Raw genomic sequence first — 22,095 nt, 5'->3', positions numbered from 1 at the left:
ACTCAGTTCAGAAGATCTTGCACTGACTAGCACGACAGCACTTTCCTTATTAACATTCTACCTCCATCCACTCGCAATCTACTATTTATAATTTAAGTTTTAGTCAATTAACTCGTTTGATTTGTGATTATTATATTGATTGGGTCTGATTTATATATATTATTTGGCAAAGAAATTGAGGGTTATTAGGGAGGGATTATATTTATTGCCACTGACTTTTAATATGTGTTTTACCAATTAATATAAAGGGATTATGGGGTGGGTTTAATTGGGTTGATTTGGAATTGGGATTGGTGGGGTGGAGTGGATTGAGGAGTATTTAAGGGTGGTGCTAGGGAGTACTAGAATTGGTGGCTATGATAACAACTAACACCACTGGCCCAGGGATTCCAGTGCTCCTGGGGAGGGGGAGGTATGGTGGTGGGAACAGACAACGATATAAGGGAAGGGGACCGAGACCAATTAGGGCTTGATCACCTTCCAGTCTGTGTCCCATCCCAAGGGTAACAGGTAGCAGGGCCAGGTTAAATAACCCACCTCCGTCATTGGTGTTATGTAATGCCAGGTCCATTAATAATAAGACCTCTGTCCTCCGAGGGTTTTTACTCAAGCAGGGCATGGATCTGGCTTGCGTGACCGAGACCTGGGTACAAGAGGGAGATCTGGTAGCTCTCTCTCAAACAGCTCCCCCGGGTTACTCGGTCTTTCACCAATCATGGACTAGTGGGCGGGGGGGGGGGAGGAGTGGCATTGTTCATACATGAGGCTTCCTCCTTTAGGGCACTCCTGGCTCCAAAGATCGAGGGTATTGAATGTGCAGGTCTGGCGTGGAGGATGGAGAGGGGTTGGCAATTTGGCTGGTGTACCGTTCACCTAGTACACCGGCCAACGCCTTACCGTCCCTGCTTGAGGCCGTGGCAGGCTGGGCGTTAGAGCACCCAAGGATGGTGATCCTGGGTGACTTCAACGTCCATGCTGATGACCCGACCTCTAAGCTGGCGGCGGACCTAGTGTCATCCATGGCGACACTGGGACTCTCTCAATTTGTTACAACCCCCACTCACCAGGCTGGCCACATGTTAGACCTGATCTTTGAGGCTGGGATTATGGTGGATGATGTAACTACAGAAGTAGTGCCATGGTCGGACCACCTTGCTCTCAGGGCTTGTATGGACATTCTACTCCAAACCTGCTTAGACAACGAGCGTATTATGGCTCGCCTGTAGAGCCAAATGGACCCGGAATGGTTCCAGATGGCTCTACGGGATCCCTGGCCCTCTGGCGGTTCCCTCAATGGCCTGATTGAGTCCTGGAATAGCTGGCTCTCTACGGCCATTGATGAGATTGCACCTCGGTGCCCTCTGCGACCTCGGACTAGGCTGGCTCCGTGGTATAACCTGGAATTATGCCAGATGAAACAGGGTCTCAGACAGCTAGAGAGGCAATGGCGACGTACTCAGGACGAAGCGACTAGAGCATCTTATAGGGAATTTATTAGGTCCTATGAGATGGCAGTCAAGGCCACAAAGAAGATATACTTTGCGGCTAAGATTGCGCCTGCAAATTGGCACCCGGAACAATTGTTTAGAACAATTCGGAACCTTACTACATTGCCACAAGGCAAACCAAATATTAAGGAATTGGACATAGGCTGTGAGGCTTTTGCGAAATTTTTTGCAGACAAAGTCCAATCGCTCCACCACGATTGCCCTGCCATGTTGGATACAGTAAGCTTGAGGCTCCGTGCCTGCCTTCTGGTTTGACCCTGGATTGTTTTGACCCTCTCAGTTTGGAGGAAGTTGACAGAATCCTCTCTGCTGCATGCCCAACAACTTGCGATTTGGACCCTTGCCCCTCCTGGTTAATTAAAGGGTGTTTTCCCACGGAGCTTACCTCGGAGCGACGTCCCTCTTCACCGCGCAGCGTCTGCGTGGATTTCCCACCAACTGCTCCACATAACCAGGAAGAGCCGCAGCTTTTGCGTCGCTGTGTATAAACAATTTTATTAGTAACATATGGTAGTAAAACTATATCTACAACTTATAAAAAGCTTAAGATAGAAAAAAAAACATCATTCTACCCCACACCTTACTTTTCTCCCACCCCTCCCCCCAATACTTGACCCCCGCCAGTGTTATTTTTTTTTTGAAAAAAACAGATATTAAAGGTACCTTTAACTATCAAGAAAAAAAACAAAAATTGATAAAGAAAAAGATCCCCCCTTCAAAAGTTATATTCTTGTCTTTAAAATCTTAATCATCAAAAATTGTCCAATGTCCTTTTATTTTCCACTCTTTTTCTACATATCTTCTGAATTTCTTCCACTCCCGGTTAAAAAGTTCTAAATCGCAGTCTCTTAGTTTTCTTGTTAATTTGTCCATTTCACTCCATGACATAACTTTTATAGTCCAATCCCATTTTTCTGGTATTTTTTCTTGCTTCCACAACTGCGCATACAATGTCCTAGCAGCTGAGAGCAAGTACCATATTAAAGTTCTGTCTTCTTTTGGAAATTTTTCCATTTGTAATCCCAGCAGAAAAGTCTCTGCTTCTTTGTTAAATTCATATCCCAGGATCTTAGATATCTCTTGTTGAATCATCTGCCAAAACATTTTAGCTCTTTCACAAGTCCACCACATATGGTAGAAAGAACCTTCATGCTTTTTACATTTCCAGCACCTATCTGGCATCTTATTGTTCATCTTTGCTAATTTTTTTGGAGTCATATACCATCTATACATCATCTTAAAACAGTTCTCTTTAATACTATGACATGTAGCGAGTTTCATAGAGTTTTTCCACAAATATTCCCAAGATTCCATCTTTATTTCTTTATTTACATTAATTGCCCATTTTATCATTTGAGATTTCACTACTTCATCTTCTGTAGTCCATTGTAAAAGTAATTTGTACACTTTTGAAATTAATTTCTCATTATCTCCAAGCAGAACTCTTTCCATTTCTGTTTGCTCTTTCCTTATTCCTTCAGCTTTGATATCATTCTCCATCAAGCTTTTTATTTGTTGCATTTGAAACCAATCATATTTATAATTCAATTCTTCTGCAGTTTTCAGTTCTATTTTCCCACTTTGTATTTTTAGTAGTTGGTTGTATGATAGTTGTTTTTCCTTAACTGTTTTGGCCATTAACTTTATCACTTCAGCCGGCACTATCCACAAAGGTCTTCTCTCATCGCCATATTTCTTGTACTTTATCCACACATTTAGTAAACTGCTCCTTATATAATGGTGAGAGAAAAGACCGTCCATCTTCTTTTTCCCATAATACAAGTAGGCATGCCAGCCAAATTTTTTTCCATGGCCTTCTAACACTAGAAGTTTTTTATTTAATAGCGTTATCCACTCTTTCAACCATACTAAACAAATTGCTTCATGATACAGTTTCAAATCTGGTAATTGAAACCCACCTCTCTCTTTTGCATCTATCAGGACTTTCATTTTAATTCTAGGTTTCCTCCCGGCCCACACAAATTCCAAAATTTTTCTTCTCCATTTATCAAATTGCTTAGCATCTTTCACAATGGGGATGGTTTGAAACAAATACATAATCCTTGGTAAGATATTCATTTTTACTGCAGCTATTCTGCCCAACAATGACAAATTGAGCTTGTTCCACTTTAGCATATCTTCTTCTATTTTATGCCAGAGCTTTTCATAGTTGTTCCTAAACAGATCAATATTTTTCATTGTTATCTCTACCCCTAGGTATTTTACCTTAGAGGTAACTTCACAACCCGTTAGTCTTTGTAGTTCTTGTTGTCTATTTTTCTGCATATTCTTACATAAAATTTTTGATTTTTCTTTGTTTATGTAAAGTCCCGCCAACTCCCCAAACTCTTGTATTCTCGTTAGCAACAACGGTGTAGCTTGTAAGGGATTTTCATTTATAAGCATTATATCATCCGCAAATGCTCTATATTTATAGGTATACCCTTTTATTTGTAGTCCTTCTAAATCTTTCTAACGTAAACTGGTTTTTAGCGGTTTACATCTGCGACACAAAAGGTCCGGCACTTCCTGGTTATGCGAAGCAGTTGGTGGGAAATCCACACAGTGAAGAGGGACATCGCTCCGAGGTAAGTTCCGTGGGAAAACGCCCAAAGCTTGCCAGGAGGGACTAAGATGTCCTATACGGGACATCATAAATAGATCTCTTTCGAAGGGTCTTTTTCCAACCCCTCAGAAGGAGGCAGTGGTCCGCCCCCTCCTGAAAAAGGTTACATCAGATCTGGCCGAATTGGCACATTACCGGCCGGTCTCAAATTTGCCCTTTTTGGGCAAAGTTATAGACAGGGCTGCGGCGTTGCAGTTGCAGAGCTTTCTGGATGATGCTTCCACCTTAGATCCTTTTCAGTCCGGCTTCCACCCGGGCCACAGGACGGAGACAGTGCTGGTCGCCCTCATTGATGATCTCCGGTGACATCTGGATCGAGGCGGTGTGGCAGTACTGCTGTTGCTAGACCTATTTAACATCTACATGCGCCCCCTTGCCCAGATTGCCCAGGGATATGGGCTGGGTTGTCACCAGTATGCTGATGACACCCAGCTCTATCTATTGATGGGCGGCCGGGCTGCCGACATCCCTGTAGATCTGGACCAGGCATTGCAAGCCATGGCTGATTGGATCAAGCTGAGCAGGCTGAAATTGAATCCAGCAAAGACAGAGGTCCTTTGCCTAGGTCGCAGCGGTCCGAAAGGAGGGATCCCCCTTCCAGCTTTTGACGGGGCGCCACTGGTACCAGTGCGCGAGGTCAGGAGCTTGGGAGTGCTACTGGAGTCTTCCCTGACAATGGAGGCCCAGATAGCTGCCATTGCCAAATCCGCCTTCTTTCACCTTAGACAGGCAAGGCAGTTGGCCCCCTTCCTGGAGCGAGGCGACCTGGCAACAGTGATTCATGCGACGGTCACCTCGAGATTGGACTACTGTAATGCCCTCTACATGGGGCTGCCCCTGTACCGAACCCGGAAACTGCAGCTAGTGCAGAACGCGGCAGTCAGGCTGCTGGTGGGACTACCTCGGTGGGAACATGTGCGGCTTAGGCTGCAGGAACTGCACTGGCTGCCAATTGTATACCAGGTTCGTTACAAGGTGCTGGTTATTACCTTTAAAGCCCTATATGGCTGAGGATCTGCCTACCTTAGGGACCGCCTCTCTCCATATGTTCCCCAGAGAGCACTGCGCTCCAGCTCACAAAATCTTTTGGAAATCCCTGGGCCTAAGGAGGCCAAACTTAACCAGGGATCAGGCCTTCTCCATAAAAGCACCCCAATGGTGGAATCAGCTGCCGGAATAGGTGCGGGCCCTTCGGGATCTCAATCAGTTCCGTAGGGCCTGCAAAACCGCCCTCTTCCAATTAGCCTTTTAAGATGGAACCAGAACTAATATTATGCTATCTTGGATAAACAGAGATTGTAGCACCATTTTATTGTTTTTAGCTTAATTTTAATAGCTTAATTTTAATATTAATTTATATATTGTATCTATGCCGTTGTTTATTGATTTTATTATCTGTTTATTGTTATACCATGATATTATATCATGCTTTGTAAGCCGCCCTGAGCCTGCCTGTGCGGGAAGGGCGGGGTATAAATAAAAACGTATTATTATTATTAAAATGTGATGCATACATTCATTACAAAATGATAGCACAACAGAGCACATAACGGAGAACAGAAATATTGTAAAGCATATAATAGGAATCCAGTATTGTGTTCTGTTTCGAAATTTCTTAAGTATTTACTTTAAAATGAAATTCCCATCTAATACAAATGGGCGTATCATGAAATAGTATTTACAAAGGTTCACTAATTCTATGACAATTGGTACTTTAGGAGCAATATATTTTATCACAGCTGTCTCTATCAGAGGCTTCTATGTAATGAGCAGCTTCTACTATCTGTTTTAATCAAACAAGAGACCTAGTTATCAGCAATTTCATCTGACTTAAAACAGGATACAAGACCAGATTTCTATTACAGAGTGTTGTTCACATGTTTTACAATATGCTCCGTTCTTTGTTATGTGCTCTGGGTACTGTGGTTTTGTAATGGATATATATATGAATTACATTTTACAATCTGTATACATCCTACATTCAGTTGTAGGAGGTCCTACAACTGAATGAGGAGGTCCTACAACTGATAGACAAATTAAAAACTAATAAGTCACCGGGTCCGGATGGCATACATCCGAGAGTTCTGAAGGAACTCAAAGTTGAACTTGTGGATCTTCTAACAAAAATCTGTAATCTTTCATTGAAATCTGCCTCCATTCCTGAGGACTGGAAGGTAGCAAATGTCACCCCCATCTTTAAAAAAGGTTCCAGAGGAGATCCGGGAAATTACAGGCCAGTCAGTCTGACTTCAATACCGGGAAAGTTGGTAGAAACCATTATCAAGGACAGAATGAGTAGGCACATTGATGAACACGGGTTATTGAGGAAGACTCAGCATGGGTTCTGCAAGGGAAGATCTTGCCTCACTAACCTGTTGCATTTCTTTGAGGGGGTGAACAAACATGTGGACAAAGGAGACCCGATAGATGTTGTTTACCTTGACTTCCAGAAAGCTTTTGATAAAGTTCCTCATCAAAGGCTCCTTAGAAAGCTTGAGAATCATGGAGTAAAAGGACAGGTCCTCTTGTGGATCAAAAACTGGCTGAGTAATAGGAAGCAGAGAGTGAGTATAAATGGGCAGTCTTCGCAGTGGAGGACGGTAAGCAGTGGGGTGCCGCAGGGCTCGGTACTGGGTCCCATGCTCTTTAACTTGTTCATAAATGATTTAGAGTTGGGAGTGAGCAGTGAAGTGGCCAAGTTTGCAGATGACACTAAATTGTTCAGGGTGGTGAGAACCAGAGAGGATTGTGAGGAACTCCAAAGGGATCTGTTGAGGCTGGGTGAGTGGGCGTCAACGTGGCAGATGCGGTTCAATGTGGCCAAGTGCAAAGTAATGCACATTGGGGCTAAGAATCCCAGCTACAAATACAAGTTGATGGGGTGTGAACTGGCAGAGACTGATCAAGAGAGAGATCTTGGGGTCATGATAGATAACTCACTGAAAGTGTCAAGACTGTGTGCGTTTGCAATAAAAAAGGCCAATGCCATGCTGGGAATTATTAGGAAGGGAATTGAAAACAAATCAGCCAGTATCATAATGCCCCTGTATAAATCGATGGTGCGGTCTCATTTGGAGTACTGTGTGCAGTTCTGGTCGCCACACCTCAAAAAGGATATTATAGCTTTAGAGAAGGTGCAGAGAAGGGCAACTAGAATGATTAAAGGGCTGGAGCACTTTCCCTATGAAGAAAGGTTGAAACGCTTGGGACTCTTTAGCTTGGAGAAACGTCGACTGCGGGGTGACATGATAGAGGTTTACAAGATAATGCATGGAATGGAGAAAGTAGAGAAAGAAGTACTTTTCTCCCTTTCTCACAATACAAGAACTCGTGGGCATTCGATGAAATTGCTGAGCAGACAGGTTAAGACGGATAAAAGGAAGTACTTCTTCACCCAAAGGGTGATTAACATGTGGAATTCACTGCCACAGGAGGTGGTGGCGGCCACAAGTATAGCCACCTTCAAGAGGGGTTTAGATAAAAATATGGAGCACAGGTCCATCAGTGGCTATTAGCCACAGTGTATGTGTGTATATAACATTTTTTGCCACTGTGTGACACAGAGTGTTGGACTTGATGGGCCGTTGGCCTGATCCAACATGGCTTCTCTTATGTTGTTAATGCTTATATCCATATCACATTTTGCAAATTCTGCCTTTGATATGTATAAAATCTTTTTAGTTTGTAATAGTATATCTAGTACAGTACTCATTAGCACTTTGATTATGTTTTATTACATACTGAACATAAGAACATTAGAGAAGCCATGTTGGATCAGACCAATGGCCCATCCAGTCCAACATGCTATCACACAGTGGCCAAAAAAACAGGTGCCATCAGGAGGTCCATCAGTGGGGCCAGGACACTAGAAGCCCTCCCATTGTTGCCCCCCCTCCAGCTCCAAGAATATAAAGCATCACTGCCCCAGATAGAGAGGTACAACTATACACTATGGCTAATAGCCACTGATGGACCTCTGCTCCATATGTTTATCCAATACTCTCTTGAAGCCATCTGTACTTCTAGTTGCTACCACCTTCTGTGGCAGTGAATTCCATGTATTAATCACCCTTTCGGTGAAGAAGTACTTCGTTTTATCATTTTATCCCTTTTATACCATGTTCCCTTGTAGTATTGTCTCACAGCCCAACCTAACTAACAGGGCTATTGTACTAACAATAAAATAGAATGGGGAGAACAACGTTGTAGGCTGCTTGAGTCCCCATTAGGGAGAATAGGGGGTATTGATATTACAATTGATTGATTAAAAGTGCCTGCCATTGTTTCTGATGCTCTCTGGAAGCCTGGAAGGAGACTGAACAAGTCACCTGAATTTTTCAGCACTTCTGCCAGAAGGCAATCTTAATATTGCTATGATCTGTGCCACACCAGTGGCGCTAATATGTGTCAAACACCATTAATAAATGCTAATACAAAGAACAAGTCCTATCTATAACAATCCTTTATAATGTCATATTGAAAGTGGCTTGAAATATATTTGGGATTAAAATTTGGAGATCTGAAGGAAGGTTAGAGTAGAATATCTTGCAGCCTTCCAAAATGTTAAAATTCCTCAGAATTAGAAAGGTGCTTCAGTACCATGTACATCGATAATTTCTACTAGTTCCCCCCCTCCACACAGGGTAGAACTATGTATTATTACCAACATGGAGCTACTACCAAAGACAACATCCATAAACTGAGTGCTGTCCTTTTCCATATGATATATAAAACCACAGCAACTAATGATAGAGTTAGGTATGTGAAAGTATGTGAACACTATGGGATTGGGTAGCAGATCCATTCCTACATCGTATGGTAGTGTGGAAAGAACTTTTTGGAGATGCCATTTTTACTTGTTTGTGAGAAGTACTGTTTTGCCCTTAGGCTTCTCTCACAGCTGCCAACTATTATGCCACTACTGGGTCTCTAAGGACTACTAATGCCCATGCTATTGTCATCTCCAGTGCTACTTTCAGTCCCAACTGTTTCTACAAGCACTACCAGGTCTTCTTCGGGGTAATGTTGTGACAGAAGGTCATCCAGATGCAACATTTGAAAGCAGTAAAGACATTTACTGCGCAACCCTAAGCAGAGCTACATTGTTCTGTGTTCATTAACTTCAGTAGATGCTCAGGATAGTACCGTTAGCACTAAAAATTTTAAAAAGTTAAATCTATACTACTTAAACATACCTGATTTTGGCTCAGTCATGATCCTGCTTCAGCAGGGAGGGCGGGATATAAATCTAATAAATAATAATAAATAACAATAATGATCACTGCAATCTCATATTTGTGCAAATAACCATATAATGATGTTTTAAGGTTGCCAGCCTCCAGGTGGGAGCTGGAGATCTCCCGCCTTTACAACTGATCTCTATCTGGTAGAGCTCAGCTCCCCTGGAGAAAATGGCTGCTTTGAAGGGTGGACTTCAGGGCTTTCTTTGAGCAGGAACACACAGGAACACAGTTCCAGCTGGCTTGACATTAGGGGGTGTGGCCTAATATGCAAATGAGTTCCTGCAAAACATGGTGATATCAGGGTGTGTGGCCCAGGCCACATTTTGGGCAGGAGCTCACAGGAATGGAGCTCTGGAGCCTAAATTTTATTGTGCTCTTTCTTTCTTACCCCTACCTCCAAATAACTGCTTTTGGGCTCCTTTGTTCAAACCCCCTATAAGAGTTTTGCTGAACTCTAAGATTTGACAAACTTTCTAATGTTTTTCCCCACACAAAAAAAGGGAAAATAACCAAAACACATAAAGCAGACAGATGGAAATCTTCATCATGCCACTGTGGCCACATAGGAGAAAGTAATTTTAAGTATGATGGGAGCAAGGTTTTCTTATGACCATTACAATTCAAGAAGCATTTTAAGGTAGATGCTAAGCTGATATAATTTAGTATAGCTTCCGGTGATGTCAGGGGTGTGCGACATATGCAAATGAGTTATGCAAATGAGCTAATGAGCTCTGGCACCTCTTTTTCTACAAAATGATCCCAGGTATAGCCTAATATGCAAATGAGTTCCTTGTTCCATGCTGAGGCTCCTCCCCTCCCCAAACCCCACCCTCTCCCAGATCCACTCCCAAAGTCTCCAGGTATTTTCTAACACAGACCTAGCAACCCTGTCTGTGGACTGGACTTTAGTTAGAGCTTAGTTTCATTAGAGCTTTAGATAGAGCGCAACTAAGTCTAAGACCACATCCTTCCTTATGCATCTACCGAACCACTATAGCCATCTTCAGAGGTCCTACTTCATGTGCCTCTGCCTTCTGAGATTAGGCAGGTGGCAACCCAGGACAAGGTCTTCGTCATGTCACCAACACTCAAGAACTCTCTCCTCGGAAAGACTTGTCTGTCCCCTTCTGTTGCCATCTTCCACCAGTGGGTGAAGACATTTTCATTTTGTCTGCCATTTTCTCAGTGATTCCTCCTTTCTGCCCTATGTTTTAATTGCTGTTTTTATATTTTAGTATGTGTCTTAGCTTAGGTTTTATTTATTTTTATTTTTTGTGTTTTAATAGTTTTTAAGACATGTTTGTTATCCATCAGAAGGGCAGTGTATGAATCTTGTAATTTTTTAATAAATAAAAAAATAAATTAAATTAATATAATTTTAAGGGATAGCATAGATATAAATTTTCTTGAAAATTTAGAAACAAATTATAGTTTTTTCATCCCATTCCCCCTTCTATAGCAAACTGGTGTAAACATGGCTTCAATTGAACACTGGTGAGTGAGACAAGCTCACCTAAAGCAAACTTTTGTTTCCTATCAACAATAACCTTCAGAGCTATAGAGTTTTACCATAACTCACTGAATGTCTTTTCGCAGTAACTGTTATTTTGGAACTGAGATCTCACACAGCGGTTATGTAAACGGACAATTCAAATCTCGCTTACAAGAGACCCTACTGAAATTATATGTTAACTCCTTGTGACCCACCAGTTATCTGTTAATATATGTGCTCCAAAATCAGAAGAGACCATGTGTCAAGAAAGACTTAAAGAATTGGGGGGGGGGGGGGGGGGAATCCCTTACCACAATCATTTAGTGGTGCACTGGCATGGAAAATGAGGAGGGATTTCAGCCCAACTTGAAAAAGTCATCTCCTTCCCATGGCATTTCTGCAACTGTTATATTAACCCAGCAAAAAGAGAAGTCAGTTACATATACTTTAGATGTCAAGGTAAATAATGTATGTTGCTTGAAATATAGTTCAGAATTTATAAAATAAGTTGACACTATCTCAGGGTGAAATTATTGTCTGATGGCACAGCTGGATGAAATGTTCACTTTACACAACTGAGTAGTTACTAATAACAATGACATTTGTTTAGAGCTGTATTTAATAAGAAGCATTACATACATATGCAATTCCTGGATTGGTGCCATGCAGATCTTTCCTCATTCATTTACCATCAGATCCTCATTCAATGCTACATTCTCTATAAGTGGAAATGATAATTAGCTAGTTCATTCACTTCACCCCAGGTTAATGGAACGAGAATTCTAATTAGAGGTTTAGCTTTAAATTGTACAGAAGGGCCTGTAATTTCTCTTTCTGATGATAGCTGCACAATAATTAAGTAGAGATATTCTAAATAGCCTCTCTATCCTGCTCACAACAATCCTATTTTTAACAAGAGGATCTCCGGGTCCAAAATCAAACCCCAACATTATTTATTGCTACTGTTCTTTTTAAAAAATGTTATTTATAGTCCACTCTTTTCTTAGGGACTCCAGGCAGATTATCCATAGTGAATCAGTACAGTCAAAAAATGTGACATTGAAGAACAAATACATTAGGATATTAGAAATCTGAAACCACCAGAAAGAAACAGAAGCACAGCATGTGTATTAACATGACACATTATGAACATAAGAGAAGCCATGTTGGATCAGGCCAATGTCCCATCCAGTCCAACACAGTAGCCAAAAAAACACAGGTAAAACAAAGAAGGGAAAGAAACTTAACCCAAAAACTGGAGTAAGAAACCTGAAAGGTTAATATGCAATTAAAGGGCCAAACATTAAAAACACAGTGTAAAATAAATCATAAACCAACATACATGTATTTATTGTAGAAAGCTAAAACCATTTAAGGGCCCATCATAAACCTCTATCCTATGTACAATCATAAAACTACAATGGGAACCCACTCAACTTGACCTGACGCATTCCGACCTAGACTGGTCTTCTTCAGAGGTCAGAAAGGTAAGTACACATATTGGCTCATAATACAGAATAGAATAAAACAATAGAACAATGCTGGACCACAAGAAAATTTAATGAAGTGACAAAGACTTAGAGATATTCTTGAGGCCTCTTATTCTACAACCTTATGTCTTAATCAAGGGCATCCATATTGCATCCAGTGTCTTATTGTATGCCACATGGTCCAGAACTGATCAAGATAGGTGTCAGGTCAGAGCCTATGTGCCAAGAGTTATGTGTCCTATTGTTTTATTCTATTCTGCATTATGAGCCAATATGTGTACTTACCTTTCTGACCTCTGAAGAAGACCAGTCTAGATCGAAACATGTCAGGTCAAGTTGAGTGGGTTCCCATTGTGGTTTTATGATTGTACATAGGATAGAGGCTTATGATGAGCCCTTAAATGGTTTTAGCTTTCTACAATAAATACATGTATGTTTGTTTATGATTTATTTTACACTTTGTTTTTAATGTTTGGCTCTTTAATTGCAAGAAACCAGGTGCCATCAGGAGGTCCATCAGTAGGGCCAGGACAGTAGAAGCCCTCCCACTGTTGCCCCCAACAAGCACCAAGAATACAGACCATCACTGCCCAAGACAGAGTTCCATCCAATCCCCTCTTGAAGCTGTCTATGCTTGTAGCTACTAGCACCTTCTGTGGTAGTGAATTCAACATTGAGCAGTACAGAAATTACATAATAGGATCCTGCTTACAAAATACTATACAGAAGTGTTCTAGTTAGGGTTACGTGACCACTTGCAAGGGATGGATGGGAAGAGTTGTCAGATCCAGGTTGAGAAACTCCTGGATATTTGGGGTTGGAGACTGAGGAGGACAAGTACCTCAATGCAGTACAATGCCATAGTCCACCCTCCAAAGCATAAATATATTCCCCAAGGAAACTGTTCTCTGTATTCTGGAGATGGGCTGTAATTCTGGTGGATCCCCAAGTCCCCACTGGAGGCTGGCATCCCCAGAGTGATGCACAGCTGAGCATCATACACACCAGCAAAGGACTGTGTGTGGAACCACAGTCAGAAGCAAAAACCAATGGCCAAATGCTGCAAAAATATATGTATTGACAAAAATGTGTATTAAAGCAGTATAAATACGAATTGTGCAATTTTTTTACAACACCATTCAAATACAAGCTGTACACAACAGCCTTAAAGGACTTTTTGCAGACCCGAAAGATCAGAACTTGAAAGTTCACACAAGAAACTCCTCATAACAAATAGAAGCACATTTCTTCTTTCCTTGTACATATGAATTATAAAAAGTTCAGTCCAGTCGTCCCGGAGAGAAGATGAAAAAGTGCGATAGACAGCCAGCAATACCAAGCTGTTTTCCACAAAGGCTTTGTCAGGCACGTATTTCTGAGACAGTTCATACATTCAAAAATTATCTTCAAGTTTTACAAAGCTGGCATCTTGTTTTAATATACATTTTTAATACACATATTTTTGCAGCATTTGGCTGTTAGCTTTTGCTTCTGAGCATCATACACAAATATACCCTCAAGAGTCAATCAGAAGCATGTTTTGTGGTTCTGGATTGGGCAGATCCCTCTAGAAGGAAAAAGTACCAGCAAAAGCAGAAGAGCATTAGTAGTGTTCCTTTTCCATTGCACTGCCACCAATGCTGCTAGGACAAGTAAACACAAGCTGATTTATTGATTTCTTGGTTTCCAGTTGGTTCCCTAGTTTGTCCTTGCTTGCTGTTTCTGTCTCTAATGCTTATTCCCTACCTTTTTCTGTTTCTTCCTGCCCTTTAATAAGCCAAAGGAAACATAGTGCTGTCATACATGAAAACCTCTTGGCAACAGCAAAGCCCTATCCATTTGGATCTGAGGATGCTATCAAATTTCGCAAGCTTGCTGGTTCAGTTTGAATATCCTTGTTTTGGTTTTGTTTCTCCCTTGCACAGACTGAACTGGAGCTCCTACTTTCAAATCATTTGCTGATTCCTTGAACTGATTTTTTTCACACAAAAAGAAAAATATTTTTTCAATTATTTGCACATGAGTAACTGAGCATTATCCATTTAAATATAGCATAAAGTGCACACTAGCTGTATTCAAATGCACACAAAATGTGTAAAAGAAACAAATAAAAGGGCATTAACAGATACCAAAATGAAAAGGAAGAGGGCATATTTGTTCATCTTTGCCAACAGATAGGCCAGAGATCCCTACTGATAATATCCAAGAGATGGTAAAATTTTTGATTTTACCACCATGATTTATTTGATACATTATTTATTTAAAATATTTATATCCTGCCTCTGCACAATGTGCTTGCAGCACTTGACAATAAAATAAAACAGTAAAAACACCATCAATAAAAATATCACAATCAACATAAAAGGTATGGTCAGCAGCAGTCATTACAGTTTACACAAATGTAAAATAAAACTATTTAAATAAATAATTACTGTGTGTGTATGCGTATCCATGCATGCATTCAGAAGAAATGTTGACCATAAAAATGGCAGGAAAAAGTCCCACTGGGGTGATCCTTGCCATCTCCACCATCCCTCTCCCCAAGAATTCACATGATCAGTTGAAGCAGCAAATGATCACACGATTATCTGCCAGATTTTGTCGCTGGCTTATAATCAAGCAGTGGCTGACATTTACTGTTTCCTGCTATAAAAATTAGCCTTGAGTCCCTTACTCAGTGCATCTGTGTAACTGGGAATACCCTTCGTAAACAAAACAAACATTCACATTAATTAAGCAAACCCCACTGTCCTACAAGTCTAATTCTAGCGCAGTTCTAACCATATGCTCATCCTATCCAGCTTTGCCTCCACACTACCTTGTTGCACATTCTAGCCATGCTAAGACTCCAAGGAATCAGGGAAGTTGGAGTCAGCCTGGCATATGCAGTCATTCTTCAAGTGCTCCAGTATGTGACATGAAGGATCGTTTCAACATCTTGCCTTTGCCTTCAAGACTGTGTTTAACAGGTGCAACAGATGAACTTCTCACACAGCCTGCTTTGCATGTATAAGACCAAGCTGTCACCAGTGCTGGATGCAAAACTTTTTAGCTTTCCCCATAGAATCAAGTCATCAAACAGTCATGTGAATAACCAGTGGCAGAATAAGGGACATGATTCACTGATACCGAATGTAACTCTGCCCACACAGCCTCATCATCTTCTTTTTGTCAAGTATCCAAGTCAAGCATAGAGCCCAAACAAGCAACTAAAAAATGTGATTTAAAGGAAATGAAATGTCTGCTGCTGATATCAATTTCATGAATAATCACAGGCGAGTAGAAACTGAAAACACACTCTACAAAATACTGCAAAGTGCAAAATTGCTGTTCATTGTGATACACTCATCCTTTAGTGTAAGAAGGAGTTAAATTGTTTATGTATGCATGCTAATATATTTAGCTTAGGGCCAATTAGACCTTATACACATAGTTCTCGCCAGAGAGAAGGTGACAATATTCCTATTGAAGAGAGTTGTACAATACCTATTGTCTGATCAAGTTTTATTGGGGTACTATGTGTATTTGAGCATATCTGCATTATACCTGTCTGAGGTCCCACCCTCTTCAAACCCCACCGTCTCCAGGCTCCATCCCTCAAATCTCCAGGAATTTCCTAACGTGGAGTTGGCAGCCCTATCTCCTTCCCAGTCAACTATCAGCCTATCCAGTCAGTTTCCACAGCAAGAACATGGGTCTGGCAAACCCTGCTTTGAAACACTAACTGCTATGCCACACTGGGTGTAAAAAGGGGGCAGCTGCTGAACAGTAGCAAGCAGCCAGGTCTAGATAAGTCATGCCACTCTAATGACATCAAGTCACCCGGAGGGTGCTGTCAGGCCTAGGGTAGTCAACCTCCAGCTGGAACCTGAAGATCTCCTGGTATCACAACTGAACTCTAGACAACAGATATATTTTCCCCTGGGGAAAATAACTGCTTTGGAGAGTGGACTCTATGGCATTATATTCAGCTGAAGCCTCTCCCTTCCCCAAACTCTGGCTTCCTTAGACCCCACCACAAAATCTCCAGCATTTTCCCAAACTGGAGCTGGCAACCCTGGTCAGGATTGGTCTTAATGAGTTCTCCCTCAAAGTCCAAAATAGGCCTGGAAAGGACATTCCCACCACCCTTTACTAACAGAACCATTGTTGAAATAATATGGTTGCATAGTAACAGCCATAAGGGAAAATGGAGGACCTGGCAAGACTGGTCAATAGGACACGAAGGCAGCTTCCCCAGTGGCCCAATCCTTGTCTGTTCTGGGGCTGGAGGGTGGAGTTGCTCTCCCTGGAGATTGAGTGACATGCAGCTCAGTCAATGCGAGAATAGGTGAGTCATCAGCAAGACAGCTTGCTTTGTGTATATATAGGATAAGCTTCAGTAGGGGACAATATAAAGAAACAGCAGAGGGAGAAATGCCTATTCTTTTCCCTTCCCATAAGTTTTCCTTTCCAGATCACTACTTCAAACAGCTTTCTCCATAAAAGGAACAAGTTGCATGCTGGGCCAGTGCTATAGAGTAGGTCAAGCAGGCCACAGCCTAGGGCACCACCTAGACACAGGGGCAGAGTGCGCCCCTCCCCAAGCCCAGCTCCACTCCAGCAATGGCCCCAGCCATGACTCACACATTTGATTCCTCCACAGGGCAGCAGGCCAGGCAAGCACCAGGCCCAGCAAGCCACAGCCAAGATAAAACACAACTGAGGTTGCTACAGGCAAAAAGAAAAGGAGTGATGTGCAGCAAGTAAATTGCAGTCAAGGAAGGAGTTCCTTCCACCACCTCCCTGCTGCTTCTCTACTCTAAATAGACCCTTCCAATACTGCATTAGTCTGACTGAAATGCTTTGAACTGGAATGACTGATTGTGGCCTGAGCTCATTTTAAGGAAGCGGGTGTGCATACACTGCTATAGGAGTCTCATCACTTCATTACATATGCATTACATTATGTATGCACTCATTGGGCCATATATTATGTTCTATCGAAGTTAAGTACATTTCTTACCAGTTGATTTCAAAAGGGGAGCAAGAACCAGATGCTTAAGTTTACCACTGAAGCCTAGGCTTGTCAATCCCCAGGTCCCAGTGGGGGTTCTCTTGCTTTCCCAGGCTCCTTCCCACCCCCAGTCAGCTGGCTGGTGGGGGAAAGCCCTGCCCCAGCAGCCATCATGTTCTTTTCCCTGCCCCAGCAGCCATCATGTTCTTTTCCCCGCTGGAGGCTTCAATCTCTACTTGAGAAAGCCTTCCTCTTTGGATGGTGTGTCTGCATCTTTAAGGCTGAAGGGGAGGGGGGAGAAGAGGCAGAACAACATGGCTGTGAAATGAGCCCAGACCCTCCATTTCTTGCACAATCCTTATAGAGGTCATTTGCATAGTGAAGGTAAACTTGAACCTTTGGTTGCCCTGTGTTACTGTGAAAAACTTGAAAGTTCAGCAACTCATGAGTAGAGGTGCCAATCCCCAGGTGGGGGCAGGGGATCCCCGGTTTGGAGGCCCTCCAGAGCTTCAGAGTCATCAGAAACAGGGTGGGGGGGGGGAAGGGAGGGAAATGTCTGCTGGACTATAGGGTATAATGGAGAATTGATCCCAGGGTATCTGGGGCTCTGGAGGGGCAGTGTTTTGAGGTAGAGGTACCAAATTTTCAGCATAGTATCTGTTGAGTCTCCTCAAAATGCTCTCCATGTTTCAAAAAGATTGAACCAGGGGGTCCAATTCTATGAGCCCCAAAAGAAGGTGCCCCTATCCTTCATTATTTCTAATGTAGGGAAGGCATTAAAAAGGTATATGGTCCCCTTAAATGTGATGGCCAGAACTTCCTTTGGAGTTCAATTGTGCTTGTCACAACTCTGCTTATGGCTCCACCCCCAATGTCTCATGGCTCCACGCCCATAGTCCCCAGATATTTCTTGAATTGGACTTGGGAATCCTACTGAAACCAGTGGAACCAGGGTTTGTTTGTTTGTTTGTTTGTTTGGGGGGGGGGGGGGGGGGAGAGCAGGAACGCACAGGAACGCAGTTCCAGCTGACTTGGCATCAGGGGATGTGGCCTAGTTTGCAAATGAGTTCCTGTTGGGCTTTTTCTACAAAAAAGCCCTGTGTGAAATAATGGTGAAATCAGGGATGTGGCCTGATATGCAAATGAGTTTCTGCTGGGCTTTTTCTTTAAAAAAAAGCCCTGAGTGGAACCAAAGTGGAACCAATAGCGCTATAGAATGGTTTTAAAGTTGATATGTAAATTATGGTTTTATATGTTTTATCAGATTAATTGTTTTATAATGTTGTAAGCCGCCCTGAGTCCGCTTGCAGAGAGGGCGGGATATAAATGAAAAGTAATAAATAAATAAATAAATTTGGGTGGATAATACCCAATGTGCTCCATAGAACTGTAAAGCTTTGTAGAATGGCACACATTTTAAAGTAAGAAATATCAAGCATCCCTGCTTTAACTAGCGAAAATGCTGAACTTTGTTATTTCCATCTTTGCAGTGTCTGGAGTGAAAGAATAGTATTAGGATGTTATCAAAGATTTCAGGTTTTCACGGCTGGTAACAACATTAGGGTTTGTAGAATCTTTCGGGATCAAGTGCCGTGTTCTACTGGAGAAAGTTTTCCTTCCAGACGTTTCGTTCTCAGCTGCGGAAAACATCCTCAGTGGCGTTGCAACCGGAGCAGGCTGCTCAGACCTTCAATGCACAGCAGCCAAGAAGGTCTGAGCACCTGCTCCGGCTGCCACGCCACTGAGGATGTTCTCCGCAGCTGAGAACGAAACGTCTGGAAGGAAAACTTTCTCCAGTAGAACACGGCACTTGATCCCGAAAGATTCTACAAACCCTAGTATTAGGATGGTTTTGAGATAATAATCAATTTCACCAAATTTTGAATTGAGCTTTAAAATTCATAATTTAAATACTGCACAAAGGCAGAAGTTAGATTAAGTTTCTATTGCCCCAGCTTTTAGTAGTCATAGAAGGCATAGCCAAACTCTATTGGTACTTGCACCCAACAAGGATCCTGTATTTACTACCTATCATTTAGTGTCTGTGTGGATCAGTTGTCTCCATCTTTATCAAATTATTAAATTTGGCATTCAGTGTACAGTTCAGGATTCAGTGAGAATGCTTTAAAAAGGTTAAAATTATCATAATGTGTACAAGAACATGTAGAATTTACCTGATTTTCCTGGTAAAGGCTGAAAGTCCCCTGTAAATTATTGAGATGAGGGTTCACATCTGATCATTTGTTGAAATAATGGTTCTCTTTAACATATAATGGTAAAATGCCACAGATCGATGAGTTGTGAGCTTTGGGTAAATATAATTCTTTACCAGTTAAAGACAAAAACTGGAATGCAGTTCGGTCATTCACCAGAGCTACTCATTGCCTTTTAGATTTAGTTGCAGGGCTTTTTTTGAGCAGGAAAACAGGAATGCAGTTCTGGCTGACTTGGCCAAGGCTCTTACTCCAAAAAAGGTCTCTGGAAGAGGGAAGGGACTAGGCAGCCACGTGCTCCCAGACCATGCACTCTGTCCTCTCTGCCTCCAGCCTCCAACAGGCTTGCAAAGAGAGCAAGAGAAGCAGAGCCACCCACAAGCATCCCCTCCTGGGAGAAGCTGGGCCTGCCACTGCCCACTCTGCTGCACATGGCTCTCTCTCTCTCTGACCATGTTTTTTTTTTTGGGGGGGGGGTATGAAATAAGGTCTCTCATTGGGCTGTGTGAGAACACAGCTCCATGAAATGCAGCTGATGGCACTGTACTGTTCTGTGTCAATATGCAGAAAGTTAACCTACTGAATGGGTGAAGTCACTTCCGTTGTGGCCTAATATGCAAATGAGTTCCTACTGGGCTTTTTCTACAAAAAAAGCCCTGTTTAGTTATGATTTTCTAACATTTGCCACTGGCATCTTAAAATTTCGCATGTCCTGTAAAAGTCATTGTTCAATTAGTTTCTGACATATAGAGATGTGGTCAAGAAAAGAAACAATTTAGTGACGCTAGAAGTCAAAGAAAATGTGATATATTCTCCAATCAGAAATAGGGGTGTCCCAATCTAAAAGCACAAAAGTACTGTGGATATCCTGGGTCCCTGGCAAACTCAATTCATACCAAATAGTGCTTATTCACCTCACAAGACATGATAGCTTTTTCATGTTGAATGTGGCCACATTTAAAAAAAAATAGCCAATACTATCTTCCTACTTATTAGGTCTTTCTGTCTGTATGAACCCTGTTCAGCATGCATATGATTTATCTCAACAGGTTTTTGTGCTTCTTTTCCTATATTCCCCCTTAAATAAAACAATGACTAGCTATTTAGACAGAAGAACATTCCTGAAAAGCTCCTTCTTAACTTTAGCTCATACATTAATGATGAAAATGAACAGCTGGCCAAGTTAAATCACCCAAGAGACACATGGGAAGTTCCGCTCACTAGTATAATTTGTTTATATTGTAGCTGTTAGATGGTGACTGACATTTTTCTTTCCTTTGTCTCCTACATTTATTTCAGTCCCCATCTCCTGAAGTAAAAAATAAAAAAAATAAAACTGCCTCTAAAATTATTTTACAATTTTGCATATCAGCATGTACGTAGAAGAGATATGTCTTAGAAGTCCGAGGGAACACTAGCCAGGATGGCAGGCATCTTCTGGGCTTGGAGTGGGGGTCACTGGGTGTGTGTGGGGGCGGTACTTGTGAATATGCTGCATTGTGCAGGGGGGTTGACTTAATGAGGTTCCTTCCAGCTCTAGGATTCTATGATTCTTTGTCTTAAGGAACAGGGCTGAAGAACAAAAGGGAACATTCAGCTCCATCCCATCTAGAAGAGATTGGATTTATACCCCACCCTTCACTTGAAGTCTCAGAGTAGTTTACAATCTCTTTTCCTTCCCCGCCCCCCACAGACACCCTGTGAGGTAGGAGGGGCTGAGAGAGTTCTTTCAAAAACTGCTATCAAGAGAACAGCTCTGAAAGAACTTGTGACAGACTTAAGGTCACACCAGCAGGTGCATGTTGAGGACTGGAGAATCAAATCTGGCTCTCCCAGATTAGAGTCCGCACTCCTAGCCACTACACTAAACTGGCTTTATGACAATTAATGACAATGCTACATAGCTCTTGAACTAGGGTTGCCAAGTCCCTCCGCCACTGTGGCAGGGGGCTTGTTCCTTGTGCATGCATTGTATGTGTGGCAGGATGACATCACCCAGAAGTGAAGTCATCACACTGGAGACACTGCACCAGGGACACCCTAGGACTCTTGATAAAACTCTATGGTACCATAGAGTTTTACCACGAGTCCTAGAGCATCACACCAGAAACGCTCTAGGATTCACAGTAAAAACATAGAGTTTTTACCACGAGTCCTAGAGCATCCCTTTTGCAACATTTCTGGCATGATAATGTCACTTCTGGGTGATGTCATCACTCTGGGGATGGCGCAAGGTGGTGGGACTCTTCGGGGGCCGGGATCTCCCTGGCGGCCTGCTCCCTATCATTGGGTAGGAGCCCTCCAGGCCGGGGGATCCCCTGCCCCCAGCGGGAGCTTGGCAGCCCTATCTTGAACCAGTGGTACTCGTCTCACAGAGAGCTGCTTTGGCAATTACAATCAATCAGAAGAGTCACATTTACTTCCATCACTAGCATGAAGTCTGCACTACAGGGATGCTTGCAGCTTATCTGTTCCTCTGGTGGTGGTTATTTCAAGGTGCCATATACTTGCCACTCACAAGCCCTAC

The sequence above is a fragment of the Heteronotia binoei genome, chromosome 1 (genome assembly GCF_032191835.1).
Source record: "Heteronotia binoei isolate CCM8104 ecotype False Entrance Well chromosome 1, APGP_CSIRO_Hbin_v1, whole genome shotgun sequence".
In the NCBI taxonomy this organism is placed as follows: Eukaryota; Metazoa; Chordata; class Lepidosauria; order Squamata; family Gekkonidae; genus Heteronotia; species Heteronotia binoei.
The sequence above is the reverse complement of the archived record's forward strand: the minus strand, read 5'-3'. Positions refer to the sequence as shown.